Source organism: Chanodichthys erythropterus, chromosome 2, assembly GCF_024489055.1.
Source record: "Chanodichthys erythropterus isolate Z2021 chromosome 2, ASM2448905v1, whole genome shotgun sequence".
Classification (NCBI taxonomy): Eukaryota; Metazoa; Chordata; class Actinopteri; order Cypriniformes; family Xenocyprididae; genus Chanodichthys; species Chanodichthys erythropterus.
The window spans coordinates 38,923,728-38,935,794 of record NC_090222.1 but is presented as its reverse complement, the minus strand read 5'-3'; the positions used below and the strand labels follow the sequence as shown (position 1 = coordinate 38,935,794).

Sequence of the window (12,067 nt, the reverse complement as noted above, 5' to 3'; positions counted from 1 at the left end):
ATTCCCCCGGCCTTGCGCCCTGCCTCGACAGAGCGTCTGCTCCCACATTCAACCGCCCGGTAATATATGCTGCTTTCAGTGAAAGGAGTTTTCCCTGGGCCCACAGGAGGATGCGGCTGACCAGATTGCATAGCAGGCGAGACCGCAAACCCCCCTGGTGGTTTATATATGAGACCACCGTAGTGTTGTCCGTGCGGACCATCACATGGTGTCCCCTCAGGTCTGGGAGGGAGTGTTTTAGAGCTAGAAACACCGCCATCATCTCCAGCCGATTTATGTGCCAGGAGAGCTGATGGTCCTCCCAGAGACCCTGAGCTGAGCGACCACTCATGATCGCCCCCCAGCCCGTGAGGGAGGCATCTGTCGTTAGCATTACGCGACGACGAGGAGTTCCCAACACGGATCCTTGGGACAGGAACCAAGGCTTTTTCCACATGACCAGAGCACGAAGGCATCGCCGCGTGACTTTGATCATACGAAAAGGATTTCCCCTCGGGGAAAACCCCTTGGTCCTGAGCCACCACTGTAAGGGTCTCATGTGCAGAAGGCCAATAGTAATAACGTTGGACGCAGCTGCCATCAGACCCAACAGTCTCTGAAACTGTTTTACAGTGAGTGACTGGCCTAATTTCACCCCTTTCACGGCCCCGAGAATGGCATTCACACGAGTAGGAGTCAATTGCGCCTGCATCGTGGTGGAATCCCAGATTACACCTAGATAATTTGCAACCTGACTCGGGACCAGCACACTCTTTTTGGCATTGAGTCTCAACCCAAGCTTCTTTATGTGTGACAGAACAACATCTCGATGTTGAACTGCTAGTCGTTCTGTTTGAGCTAGTATCAACCAATCGTCGATATAGTTCAGTACGCGGATGCCCTGGAGTCTCAGCGGAGCCAGCGCTGCATCCAAGCACTTCGTGAACGTGCGGGGTGATAGAGATAGGCCGAAAGGAAGGACCCTGTATTGGTAAGCTTCGCCCCTGAAAGCAAACCTGAGGAACTTCCTGTGAGAAGGATGGATGGATACATGGAAATAAGCGTCTTTCAGATCTATTGCCACAAACCAGTCCTCGGACCTGATCTGTGGGATAATCTGTTTGAGTGTGAGCATTTTGAACTTCTTTGGAACAATGAAGTAGCGGCTGTAAAAGCCTGACATTTTGCTGGGAGGAGGAACCCTCTCTATAGCTCCCTTTTGCAAAAGCGTCGTAACTTCTTGTTCCATCACCAGAGACTGCTCTGGGGCTACCACTGTGTGGAGAACCCCATTGAACTTGGGCGGTCGAGAACCGAACTGAATTCTGTAACCCTGTTGTATCATGAGCAGCACCCATTTTGAAATGTTCGGGAGACGTTTCCATTCTTCCCTATATTCGACTAAGGGAACCAGTCTCTCAAGACTGGTCTCTGGTGTTTTTTGAGCAATTGGCTCGTTCATCTGACGCGGCGCACCGGCAGACAAACGTATCGAGCGCTGATCGATCCCCCTCGGAGGATCGGTGGAGACCGCTGCGCCCTGACGCACACTGGGTGGCAGGGTTGGCAGGACGGCCCCCTGAGGGCACCGGGGTAGAACGGGCGCCCGAGATGATAATTGAATTACCCCGGAGGGGACTGCCCTCAAAGGTCCATCAATATGGCCCGGTAATATATGCTGCTTTCAGTGAAAGGAGTTTTCCCTGGGCCCACAGGAGGATGCGGCTGACCAGATTGCATAGCAGGCGAGACCGCAAACCCCCCTGGTGGTTTATATATGAGACCACCGTAGTGTTGTCCGTGCGGACCATCACATGGTGTCCCCTCAGGTCTGGGAGGGAGTGTTTTAGAGCTAGAAACACCGCCATCATCTCCAGCCGATTTATGTGCCAGGAGAGCTGATGGTCCTCCCAGAGACCCTGAGCTGAGCGACCACTCATGATCGCCCCCCAGCCCGTGAGGGAGGCATCTGTCGTTAGCATTACGCGACGACGAGGAGTTCCCAACACGGATCCTTGGGACAGGAACCAAGGCTTTTTCCACATGACCAGAGCACGAAGGCATCGCCGCGTGACTTTGATCATACGAAAAGGATTTCCCCTCGGGGAAAACCCCTTGGTCCTGAGCCACCACTGTAAGGGTCTCATGTGCAGAAGGCCAATAGTAATAACGTTGGACGCAGCTGCCATCAGACCCAACAGTCTCTGAAACTGTTTTACAGTGAGTGACTGGCCTAATTTCACCCCTTTCACGGCCCCGAGAATGGCATTCACACGAGTAGGAGTCAATTGCGCCTGCATCGTGGTGGAATCCCAGATTACACCTAGATAATTTGCAACCTGACTCGGGACCAGCACACTCTTTTTGGCATTGAGTCTCAACCCAAGCTTCTTTATGTGTGACAGAACAACATCTCGATGTTGAACTGCTAGTCGTTCTGTTTGAGCTAGTATCAACCAATCGTCGATATAGTTCAGTACGCGGATGCCCTGGAGTCTCAGCGGAGCCAGCGCTGCATCCAAGCACTTCGTGAACGTGCGGGGTGATAGAGATAGGCCGAAAGGAAGGACCCTGTATTGGTAAGCTTCGCCCCTGAAAGCAAACCTGAGGAACTTCCTGTGAGAAGGATGGATGGATACATGGAAATAAGCGTCTTTCAGATCTATTGCCACAAACCAGTCCTCGGACCTGATCTGTGGGATAATCTGTTTGAGTGTGAGCATTTTGAACTTCTTTGGAACAATGAAGTAGCGGCTGTAAAAGCCTGACATTTTGCTGGGAGGAGGAACCCTCTCTATAGCTCCCTTTTGCAAAAGCGTCGTAACTTCTTGTTCCATCACCAGAGACTGCTCTGGGGCTACCACTGTGTGGAGAACCCCATTGAACTTGGGCGGTCGAGAACCGAACTGAATTCTGTAACCCTGTTGTATCATGAGCAGCACCCATTTTGAAATGTTCGGGAGACGTTTCCATTCTTCCCTATATTCGACTAAGGGAACCAGTCTCTCAAGACTGGTCTCTGGTGTTTTTTGAGCAATTGGCTCGTTCATCTGACGCGGCGCACCGGCAGACAAACGAATCGAGCGCTGATCGATCCCCCTCGGAGGATCGGTGGAGACCGCTGCGCCCTGACGCACACTGGGTGGCAGGGTTGGCAGGACGGCCCCCTGAGGGCACCGGGGTAGAACGGGCGCCCGAGATGATAATTGAATTACCCCGGAGGGGACTGCCCTCAAAGGTCCCAAATGACTGGGTCAGGACCTTTTCTTGGTCGCCTGTGCTGACCGCCCCGGTCCCCAAGCTTTCTGTGGGGGAGCCTGGGTGGCCACACTGGCTTTCTGCTGCGCCCTGTGCGCAGAGGAGCTGGCTATCGGCCGAGACTGCTCCCGCCCAGCAGTCTTGGGGGGATGAGAGCGACGGGGGAGAAGCTTTTGAAACGCCACTGACTGTTTGCGTGTCTCCTGGAACCTGTCGACGACAGATGTCACTGCGTCGCCGAACAGGCCACCAGGAGACAGCGGCGCGTCCATCAGGACGTTTTTATCCTTTTCCTTTATATCGGATAAATTAAGCCATAGATGCCTCTCCGTGGCCACCAGGGCTGCCATAGAGCGGCCGATTGATTTGGCCGTCTCCTTGGTGGCCCGGAGAGCTAGATCTGTCGCCTTTCTGAGTTCATGTATGGTTTCAAATGATGCTTCCCCGCTCTCATCTATTTCCCCCAGCAGGTCGGCTTGGTATGCCTGCAAGATAGACATTGTATGCAGGCATGCTGCCGCTTGACCTGCCGCCGAATAAGCCTTGCCCACTAAGCCGGAGGTTGTTTTTAATGGCTTAGTGGGCAACGTCGGGGTCTTAAGGGACGACGCAGACTCGGGAGAGAGATAGCTCGCGAGCGTCTCTTCCACCCGAGGCATCGCCCTATAGCCATGGTGTTTCAGCCCCATGATGTTACTGTATAATGACGTTTGGGGGCTGTAAACACGGTATTGTACTGGTCTCTTCCACGACCTCGACACCTCGGAAGGGAAGAACGGCAGACCCCGGCACTGGGGTAGTGACCGCGCTGGAAGAAATCTTTCATCAAGTTTGCTTTTAGGTTGATTTTCACTTTTTTCTACGGGCCAGTCTATGCTTAACTTTTCAACTGCCCTGGTCACTACCTCCAAAAGCTCCTCGTACGCTGGAGATGAGGATGGCGGTCCCTCATCTCCTTCTTCGGCACCCTCCACATCAACCTCCTCGGAGGAAGATATGTTGAGTGCCGTTGTCTCTCTCCAGGGGGAAGAAACCGCAGCGCGTGCTTCCGCCACCAGAGGAGAGACACTGGGTTCAGCAGGTAAGGGGAGCGATAGGGCAGGACCCGTCTCTCCCCTCTCTGCTAAATCCATTTGTGAACCCCACGAGCGCAGCCTTCGCTGTGCCTCAGCAGCAGCGGGACCGGACCCGCGGGGAACACTCGCCGCGGCACCCTCCTCAAAGAGCCCCCGGCGTGAACGCAGCACTCTGAGAGTGAGCCTCTCGCAGTGTACACAGACCTGTGCGTGCTCAACTCCCAGGCATTTTACACACATATCGTGTGTATCCCCGTCCGTAATGAAGCGCGGACAGGGAGGAACACACTTCGTAAATTTTTGCTGCTTTTCTGCCATTTATATATATTTTTTGTCTTATTTTGTGCTTGTGAAACTCTTGTCCTCAGACGAAGAGATCAGTGTGTGCAGTGTGCAGGGACAAACAACAGTAAATAAGACAGACAATATACAGATAGCGCTTGCTGAAGACAACAGAAGCTGGCGTTCTCTGTTTCTGGGTATGCTTTATAGTTTCCTGGTCCGTGACGTCACCCGCCTCTGACGTCACATCTTCTCATTGGTTGGATACAGAGGTGCTTCACGAACACAAAATGCAGAGGGTTCCCATCACGTCATTGACGTAGCGTCGATAGTTCCCACGAAAGGGAACCAAATATTAATAACTGATTATGTTTAGTCAATGTCAATCAATCAATCAATCAATCATTCAATGTATGCTTTTTCCTGTCAGTTTTTTGTTATTCTATGAATTTTTTTAATAGAAAAGTAAAATAAAACCTGTAGCTGTAGTTTGCATTTTTTGCCAAATAATTTTGTCAGATAAATACCTTATCCAAGTTTGTGTTTTCTTCTTCCCTTATATTTAAAATATTTAAAATGAATAAAAAATATTATATATATTCCTCATATTTAGATGGTTCACTCTAAAAAATGCTGGGTTAAAAATAACCCAAGTTGGGTTGAAAATGGACAAACCCAGCAATTGGGTTGTTTTAACCCAGTGGTTGGGTTAAATGTTGGCCAAAGTGCTGGGTAGTTTTATTTAACTCAACTGTTGTATAAACATTACTGTATTGCTTACTTAAAATGAACCCAAAATATGCTGGAAATTAACATTCATTAATATGTTTAATAAATGAGCATTTATTAATAAAATAATGAATAATAAACAATAAACATTTATTAAATTGCTTGTTAATAAATGTACACCTTTTGATTATTATTGTTGCCTCTAGTAATTATGTGTCTGATTTTTAATTTCTCACCTATTTTGGATTCAAGTTAATCGAACTTGTAGGGTCATTAAAAACAAATATCACTTTTACTACTGTAAAGTCACTGTGAAATGCTTTTCACAACCTTAAGTTTAGTAATCTGATTTTTGAGTGAAATATCACTCTAAAAAATGCTGGGTTGTTTCAACCCAAATTTGGGTCAAATATGGACAAACCCAACCGTTGGGTTAAAAAATGCATTTAAAAATTTAACCCAATGGTTGGGTTTGTCCATTTTTGACCCAAACTTAAGTTGAAACAACCCAGCATTTTTTAGAGTGTAGGATGTTCAATGATGATAAATGTTGAAATATTCATGTCAGCTGAAAAGATAAGTTGTTTAAGTGGCAGAGCAAGTTTGCGAAAAGATTAAGTGTATGTTTACACGACAACAATGTACTAAATGCACTGATACCATTTTTTAAGGACCGAGTATTTATTAATTTCTTTTCTTTTTTGGTGATGTGGCAGTTTTCCAAGCACAACACAGTGAGACTGATGAATGTAGGACAGCTTCTTTATTACTACTAATGAATTATTACTTATTCTAATGAAAAAAGTAATAATTTTTATGTGCTTGTCACAAACGTAAAGCACAAATTTCACAATGTCCAATAACCTTCAAAGGGCACAATTACCAAAGTCATAATAATAATAATAGAATCTTTTTTAACCTGCTTTTTAAAAAGCGCTAAACTAATATTACTGAACATATAACACTGTGAACCACTATATTTTTTACACTATAACCAGTGTAAACACAACCTAGATTTCTCAAGGTGGAATACGGGACGAGTGCACAATATGACCATGATATGAGAAATTTTATTTCATGATATATATATACATTTATTTAACATCTTTTGTTGTTTTATTAACATTAATGACAGACAAATATTTAATTAGGCTACTCTCCCTTTAAGACCGAATCCATGAATGTAATATACTGACACATATCCTGTTTTCACCCACCTGTTTACATCCACTTAAGCCATAACCGACTGTATTTACGTGAGATATTCCCCACAATGGACATTTTGACAACTATGTGTGTATTTGACCATTCAGGCGCGAGGAGAACCGATAACGCGAGAGAACGCTTCTGGTCTGTCATTCAGCACGATTTGCATGCAGTTCGCAACGTGTCGGTTGTCATCAGTAATTCTGAAGTATTTCCACACCTCTGAGGCCGACATCGTTTCTGCTGCTGATGATCAAAAAAGAAAAAATGCAGGGCGGGGCTTGGTTCTATCCATCGGATGTTTATTGGATTGAGGCGGATCTGAATGCGAGCTTGAAGTGGCCTAGAGTTTAAGTTGATTAAATTATTGGAGAAGTCTGGCATTACAAATTAAATGTTTTTGATTAAAATTTATAAAGTCAAATAAAAAAAAAAGAAAAAAAAAAGGCACGGATGAATTGTTCAATAACATGCATTTCAAAAATATACATGCCAACTTTAAACCATGCTGAATTTTTTTATATGTCCAAATAAGCTAGGAAACGCTAACATCAGAGGTTTATTCTAATCAACCAATCTGTATCAGGTTAAAGTGCCACACATGGCACACATTCAGTTAACGTTAAATTTTAGTACATCTTTTATTTTCCACACAAGGAATTTTTAAGATAAACAACTGATTTAACTGGCAAAAAAGCATCACTCTTACGACTTCAAGATGTCTGAGTGAAAACACTGTGTTGTTTTCCTAAATTGCTTTAAGGGATACTTCAGAAATGTTCTCTGACACATTAAGTGCCCTATAGCACTTCCCTGTATATAATTCATGTTCAAATGTCCAAATCTGGTTTGTTCCTGCAGGAAGTGGAAGCTCAAAAACTTCAGGATGTCAAGATATTCAAACTCATCTTAAATCAGCCTCCCGTTGCCCACTGACAGACGCAAGATGTTTCCTGACACGCAGCATCTTCATGCAACGTAAACATGTCAGTCTGTGAACGTGAACCTCCCACGGCGAACCTCGTCTTCCTACTTATGAGACTGTCTGTGCTTAACACGGATTTGAGCAGCGGGAGCTGACAGCTGACGGGACAACGCCTCTGCTGCCCCAATTTGATGATTCGAACTGATTTGACGAAATTTAAAATAGTTTTTTGAAAAATATACTTTTCCCCAGAATGTGTCTGTGAAGTTTCAACTCAAAATCCCCCACAGATCAGTTATTATAGCTTGTCAAATTTGGGTGTGAGCAAAAACACGCCGTTTTTGTGTGTGTCCCTTTAAATGCAAATGAGCTGCTGCTCCCGCCCCCTTTCCAGAAGAGGGCGGAGCTTTAACAGCTCAACAACAACAAAGCAGGAGAATCTCACGCAGACAAAATGAGAAAAGTGTTCAGCCTTACATTGTTCAAATCGGAGTCGACACTGATGGAGAGACTCAGGAAGAAGTTACAACTTTTAGACGTTTCTGAATGGTTAGTGGATAAATTGATGTAGTTGCTGTGGAGTTTATTCAACTCATCCACTAGCATGTGTCGTCATGTTCATCTTTTGTGTTGAATTGACCCTCGTTTGACGTAAAATGACGGCATGTCAACAACACTCGACTACAACAACTCTTCCTCTTCTCTAAAGCAGCCCAACATGGCCCCGCCCCCTTTATTGCATGTTCTCGGGGGCGGGGTTTATGATGTCACTAACCCAGGAAGAAGCTCGTTGTTGTTTGTTGTAGTCCTTAAAATGTGATTTCTGTAAAAGAAAATGTCTCCCTCTGCATCGAACTCTGAGCGTCGTAACTTTGCAGATGTTGTTTATGATCAAACAGCAAAATTACACACTAACTAAAGTTAAAAAAAAAGTGAAATCATAATCAACCACCCCTTTAAATAAATTAACTGCATCAAATGTAACTTGAAAGGAAAAGCATTACTTACATATCATGTTTAAATATATTTCAAGTGTAATGCACATTAAAAATGCATTATAATTATGATTAATTAGAATTTTATTTAACCAAAACAAGTGATCAATTATTCAGACAGCCTATTTTAAGTTCCTTCAGCAGGATTTATAATCAATGCATCAATCGCTCTGTGAACTGCTGAGCTTCATGACTCTCTAAATATCTGAGAGCGGATTCAGACCACAAAAAATTAAACAGTCTTGTTTGATTGTTGCTTTTATGAATGCATCTATTGGACGGGCTTTCCTAAGGGAGGCCGCCTTATAGTGGCAAGCAGAACTTACAAAGTGTTTATTCTGTAGAAACAAAGCGTGAGAGAAAACATAGATCGAGTTTTGATGACCAAATCCACACCAGCCATGCTTACCATTAACTAAAGTGGGATAAATGACCTGTCAGAAGCAATACCAGCCCTTATGTTTTTCCCAATTACACGCCCACGTGCGTGAATCCTAATCCCAGCGTCTATTGATTTTAACCACCGGAATTTGCAATTCAGATGGGGATGAGGAGGCTAGGATGATGAACAGCAAGATCTCCTTCATGTTAACTAACACATGTAACATTATCCCACAGTCAGACGCTTCATGGAAGTGCGCCGTGTGAGTGGGAATCATCTACCCGTGAGACCCAGATAACATCCAAACAAATCTGAGGGAAACATATTAAATATTGAACTGCTTATCTGACTTATTGAACATATAATGATGAGTTATGGCATGTGCCAGAGGGCTGCAGCAAAAGAGAATTGAAATTAAATGAGATATATAAATATAAATCACAGCTACCAAAGTGGAACATTTAAAGCCTTACAGAATGAAACAACATCACGTTGTTCCCGGGGCAGTTTTATTCCTTATGTATGCTTCCTACTTTAATGTTCAAATGAGATATCTTGCATGCACATTAAAATGTTTTCTCCTCGATACATTATATCAGACAAAATGGAGATTATTAAAAGCAAGTTCTGATGAGACGACATTGTCCTGCTCCACTTCACAGTCAATGAGTGGAAGGAAAATTTTAGATTGGCACTATATTCTACGACAACAACAGCTTGTTCTGTGTGTCATACGTCATTTCGGCATTTCTACATCAATGCACATGTGCAGAACATTCCAGTTTCGGTTTTCAATCCGATCAAGTCCTATTGAATGGATTAGAAAAGGTTCAAACCACCCCTAACCATCCAAATGAAATTTCAATCGGATTACAAACGGATTATTAGGATCCATGTAAACACTCTGATTTGCCAAGATACCAAAGTCTGCCATCAAAAGTCAGATCTCAATATGAACTAGGACTGTCCCCGACTAAAGATTTTTCTAGTCGACCAGTAGTCCTTCATTTCAGCCATAAGTCGACTAATAGTATGTTTATATTAATTTAATTACTTAAATATACTGGAGGGCAGAATATATGCATTGCGTTCAAGCGCACACATAAAGCTTGCTGCGAAGCACTGGCAAAAGTAATGATTATGAATGTGTAGGAAAAAACAGCAAGTTTATATAGCCTAAGTTTATTATTATAAAGTGACATTTTAACTGTTTATTTATAAACTAGTGTTTTCTGAGGCAGTGTCGGCTACAAAGATGAAGTTGCATCTCCGCAGTACAGTGAACGCACCTATAGAGAGAAATGCACCTTGCATATGGATTACATAATCAGAAAGTGTTTTTTTGAACAACTCAAATTGTTTAGTTTAAAAGTAAATATTTCAAGCTTTCTATGGATATATTTATAATGTCTGTGAGGCAAGTATACGGCAAGTTTCAGTTCATTTTACAGTTTGGAATGATGTATTACTCTTATCTGTATGACCAAAAATGACGGGAGTATTTTAAGTTGAAAAAATGCAAGTGATCGCGCCGGCGCCTCCATGTCCATACTTCAGCTTCCACACTCCGCACAAACACTTGGATATGCTCCTAACAAATAACACACATTCATCTAGGTTAACGTTAGAGCGAGCTTACATACTTACATGTAAAATGATAAGCCACATTTGAGGTCGATGGATGATTGAATTTGGAGCCCGACATACTGTAATTACCACAAGGACCAACCTAACGATTACCAGTTAATGATTCATCCCTCACAGACTGCGTGACATAACCTTTTTCCTGCGACTAACCGGCTAATAAAATCTTGGTCGGCTAAGCCTCTTCTAGTCAACTATTAGGGGCCAGCTCTAACATGAACTCAAACATAAAAACTGTTATTATAGCTTGATTATAAAGTATATTTGAGACTATAGAATATATAGATTCGACTAAGTGAGACTATAGTTTGAATGAGTCCCTTTTCTTTGCATGACACATTGACATTACAGTACAGAATCAGCATTATCCTGAACATTGTATAAGCATTTGTTTCATGTGTCATTGAATGGAAGAGAGGCTCTCAGGAGCAAGTGTAAACGTCACATCCTTTTTGATTTCAAAATATTCTTAAACACTATAATAGTACGTACATAAATAATGCTAAAACAAAACTGAATCTAATCAGTCTGTCCAAATCGTTAAAAGCATCTGAAACAGTAAGCGGGTACTTGACAGCATCATTAAAAAATGTTAATTGCATGACATTTCATACAGATCGAAAACCAGGACCATATGCAAACATGCCAAAACGGGGGCTCATTTTTAATTCTGTGATTTGTTACAGTGGCATTTTGGGTCGTACCTTGCTTGCATCAACAATAACATGATGACATTCAGTCCGGGATAGCAGCAGCCAAACGCTGAGGATTAGAGGGTGTTGCAATGGCCAAAGATGTTCATCAAGAGAAAATTACTTTGTTTAGACATGCACAAATATAAATAAGTGGACTGTAATTAGGCAAAATTGTAAAATAACAGATTAGATATGTATTGACGCTTACTTTTTTCCCCAAGTAGGACATGTGGCCCTTAAAGGGTTAGTTCACCCAAAAATGTAATTCTGTCATTAATTACTCACCCTCATGTCATTCCACACCCGTAAGACCTTTGTTAATCTTCAGAACACAAATTAAGGTATTTTTGATGAAATCCGAGGGTATCTGAACCACACTTTGGCAGCAATGTCATTGCACATTTTGAGGTCCAGAAAGGCATTAAAGACATTGATAAATAATCAACGTGACTACAGTGATTCAACCTTGATATTATAAAGTGTCAAGAATACTTTTTGTTCGACATGAGGTTGAGTACTTAATGACAGAAATTTAATTTTTGAGTGAATTTGAAAAAAATTAGGAGTGCATAAAGAACTTTAGGGGATTTAAAGGGATACGAACAGACATTTACAAGGAAATTATTTAACTGATTTGAATACAAAAACTACACTGCTTTTAAACATTTCTGCTTCAAACTGTGTTTATTATGTATATTCTAAAATGCCAGATAAAGAAAAAAGCCCAAAATACACCAGGACTTTTATTTTGAAATGTCTTTCCTGCTACCAGCTGCTCATTCATATATATGAGGTAGATAAAATATGTACTCTAACAACCATCTAAAACAAATTACAATACAAACACTATAAAGTAAACAATGTCGTAATTCATCAACAGTACATCATAAACAATT

At 42.8% G+C, this 12,067-nt stretch overlaps 1 protein-coding gene across 22 annotated transcripts in view; it reads right to left on the bottom strand.

Moving 5' to 3' along the window:
* Window positions 1–12,067, bottom strand: part of znf385d (zinc finger protein 385D) — a 235,096-nt gene that overhangs the window by 50,545 nt on the left and 172,484 nt on the right. The gene's annotated exons all lie outside the window — the stretch shown is intronic.